This window comes from Desmodus rotundus, chromosome 7 (assembly GCF_022682495.2).
Source record: "Desmodus rotundus isolate HL8 chromosome 7, HLdesRot8A.1, whole genome shotgun sequence".
NCBI classification, from domain to species: Eukaryota; Metazoa; Chordata; class Mammalia; order Chiroptera; family Phyllostomidae; genus Desmodus; species Desmodus rotundus.
This window is the reverse complement of record NC_071393.1, coordinates 25,138,941-25,155,465: the sequence shown is the minus strand read 5'-3', so window position 1 is coordinate 25,155,465 and position 16,525 is coordinate 25,138,941. Positions and strand designations below refer to the sequence as shown.

The 16,525-nt window shown below is 46.5% G+C and overlaps 1 protein-coding gene across 2 annotated transcripts in view; it reads right to left on the bottom strand.

Moving 5' to 3' along the window:
- The window catches only part of TMEM45B (transmembrane protein 45B), a 30,381-nt gene extending 16,580 nt beyond the window's left edge, over positions 1-13,801 (bottom strand). Inside the window, exon 1 of one of the 2 annotated variants that reach the window (XM_053927604.1) lies at positions 13,685-13,801. The gene's annotated coding sequence lies outside the window, so the exon portion shown is untranslated. The remainder of the gene's footprint in view (positions 1-13,684) is intronic. The other variant, XM_053927605.2, reaches the window with a different exon arrangement.
- Positions 13,802-16,525: the final 2,724 nt, after the last annotated feature.

Here is a 16,525-nt window from a genome sequence, read left to right as displayed (position 1 = left end):
AAGGTTCACCTGTGGTCCACTGCTCTTCAGCAGTTCTCAACAGGGTCCTTGGGAGGTCTTTTGGGTTGTCACAGCTGAGGGTGGAGGTGCAGTCACCGGCACCAGGCGGGTCAAGAGCAGGGTGCTGCCAACCATCACGCACAGGACAGTCCCCAGAACAGAGAATTCTGTGGGGCCAGATCTTTATTCATTCATTTTTAACTTTTTTATCCTCACCCAAGGACATTATTTTTCATTGCTTTCAGAAAGAGAGGAAGGGAGAGAGAGAAACATCCATGTGAGAGAGAAACAGATTAGCTGCCTTCTCCTCCACGCCCCGACTGGGGATCAAACCTGCAACCTGGGTACGTGCCCTGACTGGGAATCTAACCCGTGATGCTCCAACCACCCGAGCCACGCGGGGCCAGGGCTGCAGCCCCAAACCTTAATAATGCTGAGGCTGCGAGACGCTGCTCTATTCCAGACCAGCTTCCTATCCTCCCTTTTTCCTGAAGGAAGCAGAGATCAGGCTGCCTTCCTTTCCTTGTTATTTATTTATGTCACTGTTTATTCTCGGGGTGTTCTCCCTTCAAAACTGTGTGGACAGTAAGCCCGCTTCCCCACAGTTTTCTTCTTTGTTTTCCATATCCTTTTAAAAGAAAAGCAGCTTTTTTGAGATCTAATTCACATGTCATACAAGTTACGTAAAGTGAGAGTAAAATTCAGTGTTTCTGAGTATATTCTGAGTATATTCCCTGAGTGGTGCAGCTGCCACTGTACGGCCATGTTAGCACACCTTCATCACCCACCACAGGGTGCCCTGGCCCGCTGGCCACTCTCCACCTCCCTAGTCCTCCTCCCGCCCCTCAGAGCCTGGGCAGATGCTAACCTACTCTGTATCTCTCTGGAGTCGCCTATTCTGGACATGGCATGCAAACTGAGTCACACAACATTCGGTCTGTTGTGACTTGCTTCTTCCCCTTGGGGTGTTGTCAAGTTGTACCCCTGCCGCAGTGTGCGCCACCACCCGCCCCTTTTCATGGCTGACTCTTTCGTTGGAGGGACATACCCTATGTATTGGTTTGCTAGGGCTGCCGTAATGAAGTGCCCCAGACCGGGTGGCTTAAAAACAGAAGTGTTTTCTCAGTCTGGAGGTCGGAGGTCTGAGGTCAAGGTGTCAGCCCGTTAGGTCTCTTCTGAGGCCCCTCTCCCAGGCTTGCAGGGAGCCGTCTTCTCCCTGTGTCTTCTCGTCACCTTTCCTGTGCGCACCTGTGACCTCTAGTCACCAGGACACCTGCCCTGTGGGTTAGAACCCTCCCTAGTGCCTGACCTCATTGTCACTTCATCAGCTCTTTGAAGACTTTATCTTCAAACAACAGAGTCACATTCTGAGGCACTGGAGGTGAGGGCTTCCATATATAATTTTGAGGGGAGGGGAACGTAATTCAGCCTGTAATACCATATTGTGTTTATCTAGCCATCAATTAACTGACATTTTCATACACTTTTATTGATTTGATTGCTAAGTCACTCCAAAAGACAACTGTCAGGCTTACTTTAAAGGTTTCAACACCTTACTAACTATAATTTTTGTTCTTGGGACAGCTTTTCCTAATGTGTCTGAAAGGTACACTTGGGTGGTTTTAAATATTTTCACGGAGTGCACAGAGTGTTACAATACAGGGAGGGCTGATTCAGCTTGAGGAAAACTGGAGAGAGATTACAGAAGGACGCGTCACTAATGCTTCCTTGAAAAACAAGTCAACATCAGCAGCATGGGCGGAGCTCCAGGCAGGGCAAACAGTACGTGCGAAACCTAAGGCGCAGCTACAGCCAGTCACCCATGTGGTCAGAGCAGAGCTAGATAATGTCGCTTAGTCCCTGTACCCTAACATTCCCACCTTCTTTCCCAAGAAGACGGTATGTCATTCTCCCCGCTGGGGGGACTGCGTTAACCCCCGGAGGCTGTCTTAGATTGGGAATGAACAAAACAGGATGCTTAAAACTCAAATCAACCTCCAGACACGCTGTTCCCACGTGCTGGAGAGTCTCTGGGAAGGGATTAAACCAACTCACAAATGGGTTGGAGGAAGGTAGAATTGGAAAAGATATAAGTGACGTTTTACATTAGTTCGGGTGCACTCTGCTTCTTAGATTTCCCTAAGGGAGACTCAGTTCCTCAGGTTTCCTTTCGAGGGGAGTATCGTCACTAATAGAGAGAGCGTGACCTAGGGAGTGGCAAACCCGAGTTCCTATCTGGTTTGGCCACTGCTACTGGAAAGACTTCCACAAGCTCCCTAACCTCTCTGAATCTCAGCACCCCTCCCAAAACAGGGACAGTCACACTTGCCTCAGAGGGACCTGGTGAGGATTAACTGAACCTGCCAGCGGCTGCCCAGGATGAGTGTTTAATAAATGCTGGTTTCCTCTCTATGGTGCTCTTACACCTAGTCCCACAGTTCACTGGGGAGAAACCGGGGCTTCTCTCTTAGAAGTATACGAATTGAACTGAGGCTGCTATGCTTTGCTTTTAGTAGCCGCCCTCCCCCCCAAAGGGGGGGATCCCTGTTAAACCTTTACCTTCCTGGACAGTGGGATGTGTGTTTGATCAGTAGGGAAGTAGGTTATGGGGAGAACGCAGCCCATGTTATTTTCCTGTCTGAATCTGTGCTTGCCAGCAGAAACGCTCAGATGGTTTCTGGCCTGAGTTGACTTTGGAATGCACCCAACCCTGCCTGACTAGGCTTTCCGTGACTCTGCAAACAACGAGGGCCGTCCCCCTCCTTCTTCACTGAGCTGCCTAGTAGCAGAATGCAGAGGCGGCAGGAGGAACCCGCTGGAAGTTGTCCCTTGGCCGCAGGCTGGTGTGACTGCGGCTTAGTCCTGAACTTCCGGCAAGGCGTACGCCTGCTCTACAGGCCTGCGGTATTGCAACTCCAGTCCATCGCTGTCTTCACAGTTTGTCAGCTGCTACTGCCGTTGTTGTTCTCTCCGTACGTGTAAGACCAGAATCATAGTCGCAACCTTGCTCTGGCGTGAGTTCATGAGGCTACTGAACAAAATCACCACGAACAAGAGCTCATCTACCTCCTCAGTTTGGTTCCTTAGCAAAAATATGGTCTCATTCCTGCTTTTTTTTTTCATGTGAGCGTATTAAACACACAACTCTGTGCTGGGTGCTGAGGAAATAATGTAACGACGAAGGAATGGTCCCTACACTCACGGGTTTAGACTCTAGTAGGGAGCTATGTACTTGTGAAACATCGCATGTCATGACACACACTGATAGCGATCCCTGTGGATGTAGAAGAGCGAGTATCTCTCACCAGGGGATCTGAGAGGGCTTCACAGAGGGGGCTGGCATTTGAGCGGGGCCTTTCCAATGGCTTCTTTCACACTGTCATGAAAATCAGGCACTCTTACTGGAATCTTGAATTAAAGACTGAAGAAAAAAGCCCTGGGTGGTGTGGCTCAGTGGACTGAGTGCCAAAGGGTTGTCATGTCAGTTCGATTCCCAGTCAGGGCACATGCCTGGGTTGTGGGCCAGGTCCCCAGTAGGAGGCGCACCAGAGGCAACCATTCATTGATGTTTCTCTCCCTCTCTTTCTCCCTCTTTTCCCCTTTCTCTAAAAATAAATAAATAAAATCTTTTTTAAAAATTGAAGAAAAAAAATCTTGTCTAAATATAATTACTTCTCAAGATCTAATAAAGAACACTGGCCTCTGAGTTAGAAGACCTGGGTTCTAGTCCAAGTTCTGCTACGAACTTGCTCTGTGACCTTGAGCAAGATATGTAACCTCACAGATCATAATTCCTGTGTTGAATGGGTAGTTGGGAAAATAATCTCCAGGGCATTTCCTACTTCTAAAATACCTTTCTTTCTTTGCCCCTATCACATTACAAAAATGAAATGAAATGAAAAAATGAAAAGAACGTAAAGTAAGTTCAGGCACGGTGGGGGGAGAACGGAAGGCAGTTTGTGGAATGGGCAGCAAAGCAGCAGTTCCCAGGTGCCACTGCAGCCCGGGTCAGGGCGAAAGGGGCTTCGCTGGACTTGACAGGTCGGCTGGCTTTTCAAGCAACAAGGAAAAATAGTTGAATATGCCTTCTTTCTCTCCTCTTCATGAACTCGTTCAGCACTCACAGCAGTGAACAAGACAGATGCTGGGCCTTCCGTTTCACTCACCAGCCCTCGTCACGTGCAAGCTGTTCTGTCCATTTCCCACAGACCGGTTTTTGAAAACTCATCACTCCTTCAAAACCTGAGTTCACTCACCGCGAGTGAAGCTTTCCTCCCACTCATTAACATAATTGAAACGATAAGGCATCACTCACCTCAATTTCCTCTTCCTCACCTACGAATTCATATGTATCCACACCCATTCTTCTTTTCAGAGTCACCGCTCCTCTTACACACCAGTCTTTCCTTCAGCTGTGCCTTTGGTGGCATCCGCCGTGTCTGTGCCATCTGGGCCCCACTTCCGGCGATCCTGAACTTCTCCCACCCTTTATTGCCTCTTCCCTTCAACTGCAACTAAGCCTAAGACTTTGTCACACAAAACGAAAGAAGCAGAAATCGATGTTGACCCTGGATCTCCTAGGAGCCACCATGGATCTCTCTTCCCGTGTACTATTTCAAACGTAGAATAATATAATGTACATCAAAGGTATACAGAATAATTTAACATCTGTGCGAACTTCCCCCTCAGAAGTAACCACGGCCCTGCACTGGTTCCGCACTCACTCGCTTCTGTGTCACTCCATACGACATCTGTTTACTCCGTGTGTGATCTCCAAACAACATAATTTTGCAAATTTTGAAACTTCGTATATTTAGCCAAAACATGTGGATCTTTTTCTTACCATCTCCCCGAGCTAGTTCACAGCCAATAAACACCTCTGATAAAAGGTTTATTTATAGATAATGAAGAATAATTTCTACTATTAGAAGCTATTTGAAAAGTCATGAAATATTGAACTTGATTAGCATTAAGGGAAGTTTTCTTCGGATAGGAAGGAATTTTGGTGATTTTGTGTAATGCAACAAAATACTGTCAGGATCAGTTGAGTTTCTTGAAAAAACCTAGAAAGACAATTTCTGTTTTCGGTCAGCCCTCCCTGTCCACCGCCACACTGAGTTGGCCTGGGTTCTAATCCAAGTTCTGCTATGAAATCGTATCTGTAGATGTCAGCAAATGCCTTCCATGTTGTTTCATCCAGTGGACAGCTTTCAAATGTTATCTTAATAGGCCTCACTTTGCTCGTGCGAGTTCCTCCACCTCCGATGTTCTTGTCGGTTTCCCCCCCGGCTCACCTTTACTTGGTTTTCAGTACGTGGGCCTTGTCTCCCACAGAAAGCCCTTGGGGAACTGCAGGTTAGGCCGGGAGCCCCACCTCTGTGCTTTATATATAGCCTGATTTTATCACTTACTTGTCACATTACAATTACGCATTTACATGTCTTACTCACTAGACATTTGGCTCCTCAAAAGTAGACCTTATCATCTTAAACTTCCCATGGCTTAGTCTGACATATAATAATAGTTCTCCATCTGACACGAACTGATGCAACGTAGCCTTAATCACGAATCATGAGGAAACTATCTCCTAAGTCCAGTCATTAGTACGGTTGTTGCTACCATCACTCTGAAATCATAAGACCAATATAGAGTAGCATCCTGGAGTATCAATTTCAGCTAAAGATTTTGGGGAAAATGATTTCATGTTAAAACAGACAGGGATGTATTTTGGGGCAGCATGCATTTTTAAGCATTGAGAGAGACCTCAGTTTCTTCCAGGCTGCCCTCCTCCAAGCCCCCACATCGTGGGAGCGCGGGTTCTATGGTAGCATTTGAGAAGCACTAATCAACAGATCACTGCTTTACATTGTAGTTTAGTTGTTGCCTAGAGCCTTCTGTATAAAAATAAACAGCTCCAGTGAGACCGAAGCATAGAAAAAAATCTCAAAAACAGCCAGAAGAGAAAGATTTTTCATCTCGGGCTTGGATTGGGTGTGAAAAGGTGTCTGCCTGATAGGCAGGGCAGGTCTTCTGAAATTAATGCATCGCTGTGCTTTGTACAAACTATTCCAGATGTGGGATGAAGGCAGGGGAGAGGAGGCAGGAAAACATGTCAAATACAGCAAGAATGCTTGGATCAAAGGAGGGGCCGGGTCAAAGAGAGTACAAGGAAGTGAACAGCGGTAGAGGTGAGGTGTGGAGCACAAGGAAAGAAAAGATTCCAGACAGAACTGCGGTTAAAAATGGGACTAGATGTTTGGTGATACCCTAAGACATTATTGTATCTTTAATAGAATGATATGGGGAGATTTCACCACTGGAAGTTGTACCTGCAGTCCTGGTTGTTTGAGAACCTCCTAGTGTGTTCTCTTACAGCTGTTTCATATATCAACTTTGAGAATGAGGTCACATCATCCAAGAGGAAGTGATATAAAAAGATGGAGAAGAGCCCTGCTTGGTGTGGCTCCGTGGGTTGGGCGTTGCCCCAAGGGCCCTAAGGTCGCTGATTCATTTCCCATCTGGGGGACATTGATGTTTCGCTCCCTTTCTTTATCCCTCCCTTCCCCTCTCTCTAAAAATAAATAAATAAACCAATCTCTTAAAAAAAAAGATAGAGAAGAAACAGAAGAAGCAGCAAGGGGACAAGTAGGAAGGGCTAATTTAAAGTGGGTAACGGAGTCTATTTAATTCAAGCAACATTTAACCAGTGCTTATTATGTATCAGGCATTGTTCTTGGACCTAGACTCTAGGTGATGGAGGAACAAAGATAACATGACTGAGCCCCAGCCTTCAAGGAGTTTGCAAGTCTTCTTAGAAGTTGCCTGAAAAGGAAAAGCCAACAACAGAAGATCCAGTATCTAACGCGCAGGCTTTTCAGTTAAGAGGTCTTTGAAAGCTACACCAGGAATCGTTCCTGTAACACATGTCATCTGGTGTTGTCATGGGGTCTAAAACTCTCACGGCAAAAAGTGATGACTCTGCCTCATGGTTTTATGATCACAAGTCAGGGTGCATGAGGGAAAAATGATACGGATTTGACAGTGAACTTCAAGGACAGGAATTCCCTTCCAGACTCTTTTATTTTTATTTCTATTGATTCTAGAGAGAGGGGAAGAGAGGAAGAAAGAGAGGGAGAGAGACGTCAGTTGGTTGCCTCTCGCAGGTGCCCAGACTGGGGACTGAACCTGGGCACATGCCCTAATTGGGACCCAAACCGGCGACCTTCCTGTTTGCAGGACGACGCGCAATCAATTGAGCCACACCGGTCAGGGCTCTCTCTCTCTCTCTCTCTCTCTCTCTCTTTTTAATAGAAAAGAACTCAGTCTTCATGGAAACCTTCGGATGGCCTCCGTGCCACAGACAGAAAAAAGACACACGGAGGGGCACAGAGGCACCAGGCAGTTCAAAGTGAGCAGAGTCAAGAACAAAATTCTGACTTTGAACCCTAGACTGCCACTTACCTGCCTTAAAACAAGAACCTCTACTAGTAAACAAATTATTGACTAAATAAATCTAAGTTATTAATGGCCGTCTCTCAAGCAGAAATAAGTGGCTAGGGAAGGAACCTTTCTAATGAGAAACTGATCACGCTAGAAAGCTGCTGGAGATGTAGCGGCAAGCCACCGAAGACCTTGCTGTGCCGGGGCACCCTGCAATGGAGCTCGCTGCTCTACAGACAGCGTTCTCCTACGCCATTCTTTTTCTTTTTTTTTTTTTAATATGCCATTCTTAAACATGGACACTTGAATAAGGCTCTCAACATGAAAGACAAAAAAAACTAACAGAAAAAAAGAACTTGAAAATTAACAGACATTGTAGACTGTTGAATAAGACGTACAATATAGAAAAATATGGAGTTAATAATCTCAGGGAAATATGAGAAGATACTGCATCCATGATACACAGTATGCTGTGAACTAAAACATTTGGAAAGCTCCTGCCCAAATAAAAGCCCTTGCGAACTAAACATATAATGGTAGAAATGTAAACATTTAATAGAAGGGGTGGACGATTTATTAGAACTAAAAGACAAAAGGGGTTTTTTTGAAAATGGTGCAGAAAAAAAAAGAAGCAGAGGACAGATCCCAGAGATCCAGCCTGTAACTAATTAATGTACGTTTCAGAACAGAACAGAGGATGTTACCTGACAGAAGAAACCCATCCAGAGCTGCAGAATATGAGTTTTAAATGGAAAAGGACCTTAAAGTACTTGGAACAATGACCGAAAACTCCTGTCACCAACTAACAACATCATGAAATATCAGAACCTGAGGAATAAAGAAAACCCTACAAACTTCCAGAGATTAAAACAAAATCCAAGTGATCAGAACTCAGAATGGCACCCGCTTCTCAACAGCACTCTAAGAAGGCAGAAGAAGATGAAACAACGCTTTCAAAATTCTCAGAGGAAATTATTTCCGGTTAATATTCTCCAGCCAGCCAAACCATCAGCCAAGTGTGAAGGAAGAAAATGTGCAGCTTGAATGCACAAGGTCTCAAAAAGCAGCCAGGTCTGTGGGGCCTGAATTTTACATAATTTTGAGAGTGCTCTTTAAGGAAAAAAACCCCCATAAACTTACAAATACACATTGGGTGTGAAAGTGAATATTTACTCACATATGGAAAAGAAATCACAATGGTTGGAGTCACGCAGGTTCAGGACCCTTTCTTTTAAAATCCCTTTAGGAAATTTACCCGAAATGTTTCTCGGTGGCAGCCTGTCCTCCCCTCCCCACCCCACAGCTTGAAGCAGTTTTCAGCCCTCGGCAGAGCCCACAGAGCTGTCAGCTCCAGGACAAAACTGCCTCTGTCTCCACGTGCCTTTTCTCAGGAAGCTGTGCTCAGCAAAACCAAGGAATGAGAAGGCGTAGAACCCCAAACGGGAATCCAGTGCATTTCAGAGGGTGGTTGCGAGGGAGCTCGAGGCATCGCGAGGGACCCTGAGAAGAATAACCAGTCCCAGAGAAAGAGGGTCCGAGCAAGAATGTTTCCAAGAGAGAAAGAAATCAAACTGGCTACTCCAGTTTTAACTCTACTGAGAGGAATTTTACCTTCCTGACAAAGTTTGAACAAGAGCTGGGAATGAGCACTCAAAAATCTAAGCAATGAAGACGATGGAGCAATCACTAACTTCAGGGGACAGAATAAGGTTGTATGGGAAAGGAAGTGTGAAAATCATGGCTTATCATACAGCCCAGTTGTGAATAATATCTGCAAAGTCATAATAATGTAAACAGTAGATGAACATTGCTATATAAAAAATAGAAGATAACTATATTGGGAGAAATAGAAGTGAATATGGGATAGAATAAGGGGGTATAAAGAAGAGAAATCCTCGTCCTCCAAGATAAGAAGTCAACAGATGTTATCTAGACCTGGAAAAAGAAAAAGAAATAGTCCATAGCACGTTGTTTGGAAATATGGTGGAAAATAGGAGAAAAACATAGCCCAAAGCATTACACATAGCTGCCTCTAGGGGGCAGCTCAGTCCAGACTCCAGAAAGACTTGAGGACTTACTACTTCTAGAACTGTGTGTTTGTTAATGGTGACCAAAAGAGAAAATGTATGAAATAAAACCTCAAGAGGAGTGATACAGAAAGCCATTGGAAATAAAATGAGGAGCCCCTGCTAAAGGACCCCCAAGTCAGTGTTTTGAAAATTGGGCTCCTGCGACCACTCATATTTCAATTTCCCGGAGTGCCAGTTTACTATTCAGATGGATAGATCCATTCCAGATCTAAAGAGTCAGCATTTCTTGGGGTGGGAATCAGAATCTATAATTAAAAAAAGTTCCTCTAGACCCACTGCATATCATATTTTTTAGTAAACCAAAAAAAAGAATAAATAAATAAACAACCCAACAACCTATGGAGAGAGAAAGAGTCAGTGACTATAAAATGCACTGGGGCAGAGTCTGCTGGTTGCCCACCAATCAATATCCATTCTCCCCTTCTTCCTTGTTAACAGAATCCCTCCCCGCTTTGCTGTGTCTGACAAAACAGTAAACGTTCGCAGGCTCCGCTACAGTTAGGAGTGGCTATGTGACACAGTTCTTACTTGACTGAGATGTAAGAAGTCGACTGGGTGGGGCTTTCAGGAAAGGTCTTACTACTATTATAAAAAATGACAGAGTCAGCGGGACGTGCCTTCTGCCCTCCTGATAGGCAGGAGAGGCGCCTGTCTCCCAGCGCAGGTGAGAGTGGCACGTGGAGGTCAGCGCGGTTCAGGTGACAGAGGCGGCGTCCCAGCCCTGGACTCCTCAGCTCCAGACATCTCCTTGTTTGAGAAAAAGAACCCCCTTACTAAAGTCCTGGAGTAGGGTTGTCTGTTCCTGTGGCTGAATGGAATCATAATGACATCTCACACTTGTGTGAGTGTTTATTTCATAGATTTCTTTTATCTTTTGAGGAATTTAATGTGCAAAGAATTTCAAACAATAACATGCAACACCTAGAATTAATAAGAGTTAATATTCTTCATATTTGTTTTTAGATTTAAAATTTATTTATGTATTTATGTTTTTAGAGAGGCGGGAAGGTAGGGAGAAAGAGAGGAAGAGAAATGTGAAAGTGTGAGAGAAACATTGAACGGTTGCCTCTCGCAGGCCTCCACTGGGAACCGGGCCCACAACCCAGGAATGTGCCCTGACCAGGAATCCAAGTGGCGACCTTTTGGTTCGCCGCAGGCCAGTGCTCAATCCACAGAGCCACACCAGTCAGGACTGTTGCTAGATTTTTTAATTGAACGAGACCATTATTATCTATTATGAATACTACAGATATGACTAAAGTTACCTTTTCTCAACCCCTATATTCCTATTATTCTTCCAACCCTGGAAGCAACTATTGGGTAGACGCTGAACACATTTCATTGAGTGGCTGGCTATTCCAGGCCCTGTGCTAGGAATGACACAATGAGCCAGACAAGTAAGGCTCTTTCCCCTGTGGAATGTGGAATACAGTAAGACTAGAAGGGTCTACAGACATCTGAGCGCAGGATTCAGGGAGGCTACGGTCTGCTGTCACGGACCCTCAAAGCAATAGAGTCCATCAAACTAAACCAGTTGGTTATGTTTCTAGGAAACCCTCAAGGGACCACGTGCCAGAGCGAGCTGCAGTCTGAACACTGGGAACCTAGGTCTGAGCTGTACTTCTTCAGCAAAGTAGAATTGGGGGAAGCAACGTGAGGTACTTTCTTAACTTTCCCTGAATCCACTTTTCTTCTTTGGAAAACAAGAGGATCGGGCTTGGTAATCTTTAAGCTATCCTCAGCTCTGAAATATTTTTGTGACTACATTGAACAATGGTGGGCGAGAAATACACTGAACAAATCACAGCTCCTCACCCCCAAATTAAACAAACAAACAAGCAAACACCCCCCCCCCCCGGAGGGGGCTGTGATATCATGGAAGAAGTTCTGCTTCGAGTCCTGGCTACCACTTAACACATGAATACGCCCAGGCCAGGTACTCAGTATCTCTGAGATTCAATTTCCTTATTTATGAACTCGGCTATTACTCTTCCCTCACAGTGCTGCCGTGGAAATCGCCTGTCGTCTGTAAAGCCCCCTTAGGATTTGATACCAACAAGATATTGAAAATGCTTATAATATCTAAATCCTGCAAGGGGAATACATGAGTGCACTTTGATACCTTCCGTTCAATTCTTCATCCCATAAAGCTGACAGATCTTTTGAGTTTCCTTCTCCCCTGCGACCCATTTTATTTTTACACCACAGAACAGACAAGAGAGACAGAAACAGCTAAAATTCAAATCATCCCTATTTGTTTCTAGCCCCAGGAAAGGTTTGGAGGGCAGTTAAAAGGGAATTTGAGTTCGGTAAGCGTGGGGATCGCAGCACTTACACTCACTATTGCGCAGTCTGGTGAATAACCCGGGTTTTGTTTTAGGACCTGACTGTAGAAAGAAGTCTCGATATGAACCGTGTCTACAGACACAGTCATCAGTCGGTGACACACAATCATAAAAAGTTTTGCAATAACAGGGACCTTGGCCCTGGGCATGGCCCTACAGATGGCAAAACTGCCCCTCTCCCTTTTAACCAGCAGATGCATTTACAGAAAAGAGACAGACCTTTGATTACAGCCCACCTAGCCAACACCTGTACTTTGACCAAGGAAGCAGGGCAGCCCGTTCGAACCTGAAGGTGGTGGGGAGATAAGAGAGAAGTCTTTCTTCCTCTTTACCCATTTTCTCCCCAGCCTTTGCCAAACTTCGACTATCTCCAAGTCCTCTTGGCTGAGATTCAGCAAGAGACACAACCAAGGAGGTATTGGGGAAAATGCCAAGTAGAATAGCTGGTGCTAAAGGGGAGATTCAGTAGGTCAGCTGCTCCAGAACAATCAACACCCACAGAATATAAGGGAAAATGTATCTAAAGAGATAAGTAACCGGAGGTACTGTTTCCACCTCCCATGGAAGAAGGAGAGGAAATGAAAGCTCCTTAAAAAAGGAAATTGCATGCTTGGCTCCCAAAACACCAGAACAAATAACACACGGCCAGAAATCACTCCGCACTGATACGGTCAGGCACTCTCCCCTGTGAAACCAAGAGGCCGAATTCGATAAAGGCGTCATATCGATTCCATATCTGTTCCAGAAGCACTGGGAACAGAGGGCAAGCGCGTCATTATTAAGCCAACAAAGGCTCAGTCACAAAGAAGTCAGTTTGGAGCAGGGCTGGCCTGTATTCTCAGGGTAGCGCGACCCCCTCCCCGCTACGGCATTGCACGTCTGCTTCTTACGAACACTGAGCCATAGCACCCACTGAAATGAATGTAAAAATACGGGTAAATTTCTTAAGCCCCTTGGTGAGTCAGGCAGAGTGAAGGGGGGGGGGGGGGCAGTGGGACACATGGTCCCGGAAGAGCAGGACAATGGTAGAAACGCAGGGACAGAGTGGGAGGGAATGGGAAGGCAATGGTCATTCTGTGACTTTGAGAAGAGGCCCCTGGCTAAATTTAAAATCGATCTCTTCCATAAATCCGCAGGGTTCCTTTATTGAAACACACATGTTTCTTACATCTACGGCTGGGGCGTATCTCCTGCAGACCAGGCAGGGTCACCTAAACCTATTTTTAGGTCCCACGCGCACCTCTCCCACCGCTGCTAACCTCGCCTCGTCGCCCCTGGGATCCGTACCCGCCGGCCTACTAGCGGGAGCGGAGTAATGGCTCGTGTGTCCATCGATCAGTCGCCTGACTTAGTAGATTCCAGGCGTCCTGGCCGCAGGACGGTGTCTGACCGGTGACTTTGTGGATGGGAGCTAACAAGGCAGCGGGGTGTGAAGCCCACGGTCCTGTGCAGCCCGCCGACAGCAGCTTCGGGCTTCCGGGCCAGACACAGCCATCGCCGCCCGAGGGTTCTCTACTCCCCGCGGTGGGACGGACGGCGGGGGCTTCACACTTCGAAGCTCCGCTCACGCGGCAGCCCGGGCTGCCCCACCAGCCCGGCATGCGACACATTCTTCTCAGGGCCGCAGGCTATCCGACAGGAGAGGGACGGGGCGGGAGCTCCTCCAGCTCTTCCCGCCGGTGCTTGGTCCGAGCCCCGGCTCGCGTCCCAGCCCTCCTCCGGGTGCCGGCGCCCCTCCGGGTCCCGGCCCCCTTCTCGTCCGTGCCCCTCCCCACCGTCCGAGCCCCCTGCCCACTGCGCGCATCTCACCTGTGCTGAGCGCCTCCGAGCGATCCGCTGGCCGCGCGTCCTCTGAGTGCTGGCGCCGGCGAGCAGGTGCGAGCGCCCCACCCTCCTGGGCCGAGCCACTAGCGCGCCCTCCCCGCCCCAGCGCGCGTGCTGTGCCTCCCCCCTCAAAGCCTTTCCTTTTCTCCACGCCCCTGACCTCCTCCAGCTGACGTGTTCCCTGGCCCTGGACACTCCCTACGGTGTGCGCTCGGTAAGGGCTGGTCCCTGGGCACCCGGGACAGACTGCGACCAATAGTGACCTCCTAAGATGCAGAGCCATTACAGAGCCTGGGGGCGTGGACTCAGAGGCCGTCCTGAGGACGACTGTGTCACGTCCTGGACCAGAACCCAGCTTTGTAGTTTAAGCTTGGTGCCGCATGGGTTCGTCTATCCATCCCTTCATTCATCCCACAGATCTGCCGCATACTAGGTAGGCACAGTTCTAGGTGCGGGGGAGAGCTGCGAAGGAGAAGTCCTGCCTGGAAGGGGTGCTTCCTGCTAAGAAATGCGTGAATTTCTCCGTAGCATCACGTGGTCTCAATGCTCTCATCTGTAGGTTCAGGGTTGGCCTAGTTAAGTCGTTTCCTACCCTGTTGCTCACAACCCCCTGTGGAAGTAGAAGAATGAAGGAGCTTTGTCTTCAGCTCAGACCCACAGATCAGAATCTGGGAGGAGTGCTGGCAGATGTGCCTCTCATGGGCTCCTGGGGTGACCAGTGGAGGTCAGGGTTGAGAACCTCCCCTTCAGATCCCTGAGATGCCTTCCCACTGATCCGTAGTTGATGGTGCTGGCCACCAAGGAAGCCTTCGTGGAAGAGACACTGTATGTAGGTTTTAAAGAAAGGTGGAGGGTATACATTAGCAGGGTGGAAGGGAGCGGATCCCAAGTGCAGCTTCTTTTGATCAAATAGCTTTTCCATCAAGTCAGAGGAAGGCATTTTGGAGGATAAGGCATACACTCGAGCAAATGTCCTCTATAAAAGAGTGAATGGAGCCTGGTGGAAGGAGATAACGGCAGAGAGGCACCGAGACCAGTTAAAAGGCTAATGGAGCCACAGATTCCAGATGGAAAATGTGCCAGAGCCAGAGCTGGGAGAGCGCCGCTCTAATTCCCCATCACCTTGGGAACTCACTCCCCTGAACCAGCCCTCATCCTGGCACTGGTTCACACCCATCGTTTCTTAAATGGATGATAAGGTGGAGTCCTGGATGCCTGGGAAATCCTGTTCCTTGTCGCCAGATTCCTGCTACGGCCAGGCTTCTCTTTAATAAGGTTTTCTTTTCCAATAAAGCGATGACAACGAAACAAACGTGTGACCTCTTAGTTGTAGTTACTGATGAGTAGAGATGCTTCTTAACATTGAAAGTTGGAATGAGGAAAATGATCTCTGCCTCAAATTACAACATCCAAGTGCCAGAACAAACGAGTTTTTACAAAATAAGTTTCACTGTATTTAACAGTGATCTGTAAAAACAATGTACATCAAATAGCTTAAACCAGTTAACAAAAGATAAATGACTAATATATCAACAACTATAAATTAATACAATAAGGACAGCTAACAATTATTACAAAGCTATTTTAATACAACAGATTTGCATCTAAAAACAGATCCAACTCTATGTGGGCCTTAATAAACACAAGGATGGCATTTTATTTTATTTTATTTTTAGTTTTTTAAATGTACAATTTTTTAAGGATTTTATTTATTTATTTTTAGAGAGAGGGCATAAGAGGGAGAAAGAGAGAGAGAAACATAGATGTGTGAAAGATACATTGATCGCTTGCTTCTTGCATGCCCCCAGCTGGGGACCTGGCCCCCAACCCAGGCACGTGCCCTGACTGGGAATTGAACCAGCGACCTTTCGGTTTGCAGACCAGCACTCAGTCCAGTGAGCCACGCCAGCCAGGGCAAGGATGGCATTTTAATTCAATGGAAAATGGTTTATTTTATAAATATTGCTGACATGGTTGACTATTCTTTTGGAAGACCTTACCATAGAACTGCTTATTATCCAGTCTTCGTTGGCCATCCTGGTACTAACTGGGCACAGGGCCACCCAGCATGACTGTGATTTCCCGGTCTCCCTTGTGGCCGGGCTGGGTTACGTGACTGAGTGCAGGACAATAGGCTATGAGTAGCATTGGTACAGGCAGCTTCCAGGTAGAGTCCTGAAAGGAAGTGGGTGTGCCCATCTTCTCTCCTTCTCTCCTGCTGCAGAATGGAATGTGGACGTGGCAGTGAGCCGTCTCGGGCCATGGAAACGAATGGAATAAGAGGATAAAAAGAGGCTGGATTCTTGCATGATCTCATGCAGTAGTTTCCTCACCAGTCCTGGAGTGTCTATAAACTTATATCCTGCAGAAGTCACAGCTACTTGAGATTTTTGTTATTTGCAGCCAAATCTATAACCTAACTATTGCAGAACATCTACCTTTCTGTTTTACATCATGAAGCAAAAACATTAAAATTGGCTGAAAGAAAGATCTAACTATCTATTCACTTTGCCCAGTAATCACAGTTTGGAGGCTTTACTATATCATAAGAACCTGAAAGATTCTGACTGCAGCCTTATTTATATCAACAAATGTTTGTCACGGTGGGAGTGGTTAAATACGGCCCAGCATGTCTTTCTATGGTATTGTGTAGGTTTAAAAAAGGATCAGTTAGATTTATATTTATTGACCAGGAAAATAGTCATGATGTATTGTTAAAAAGTTCGCAGAGCGGTGAGGGATTCTTTTGTGTGTGATAAGATATACATAACATAAAAATGACCATTTTGATCATTTTTAATCATACACTACAGTGGCATTAGGTAG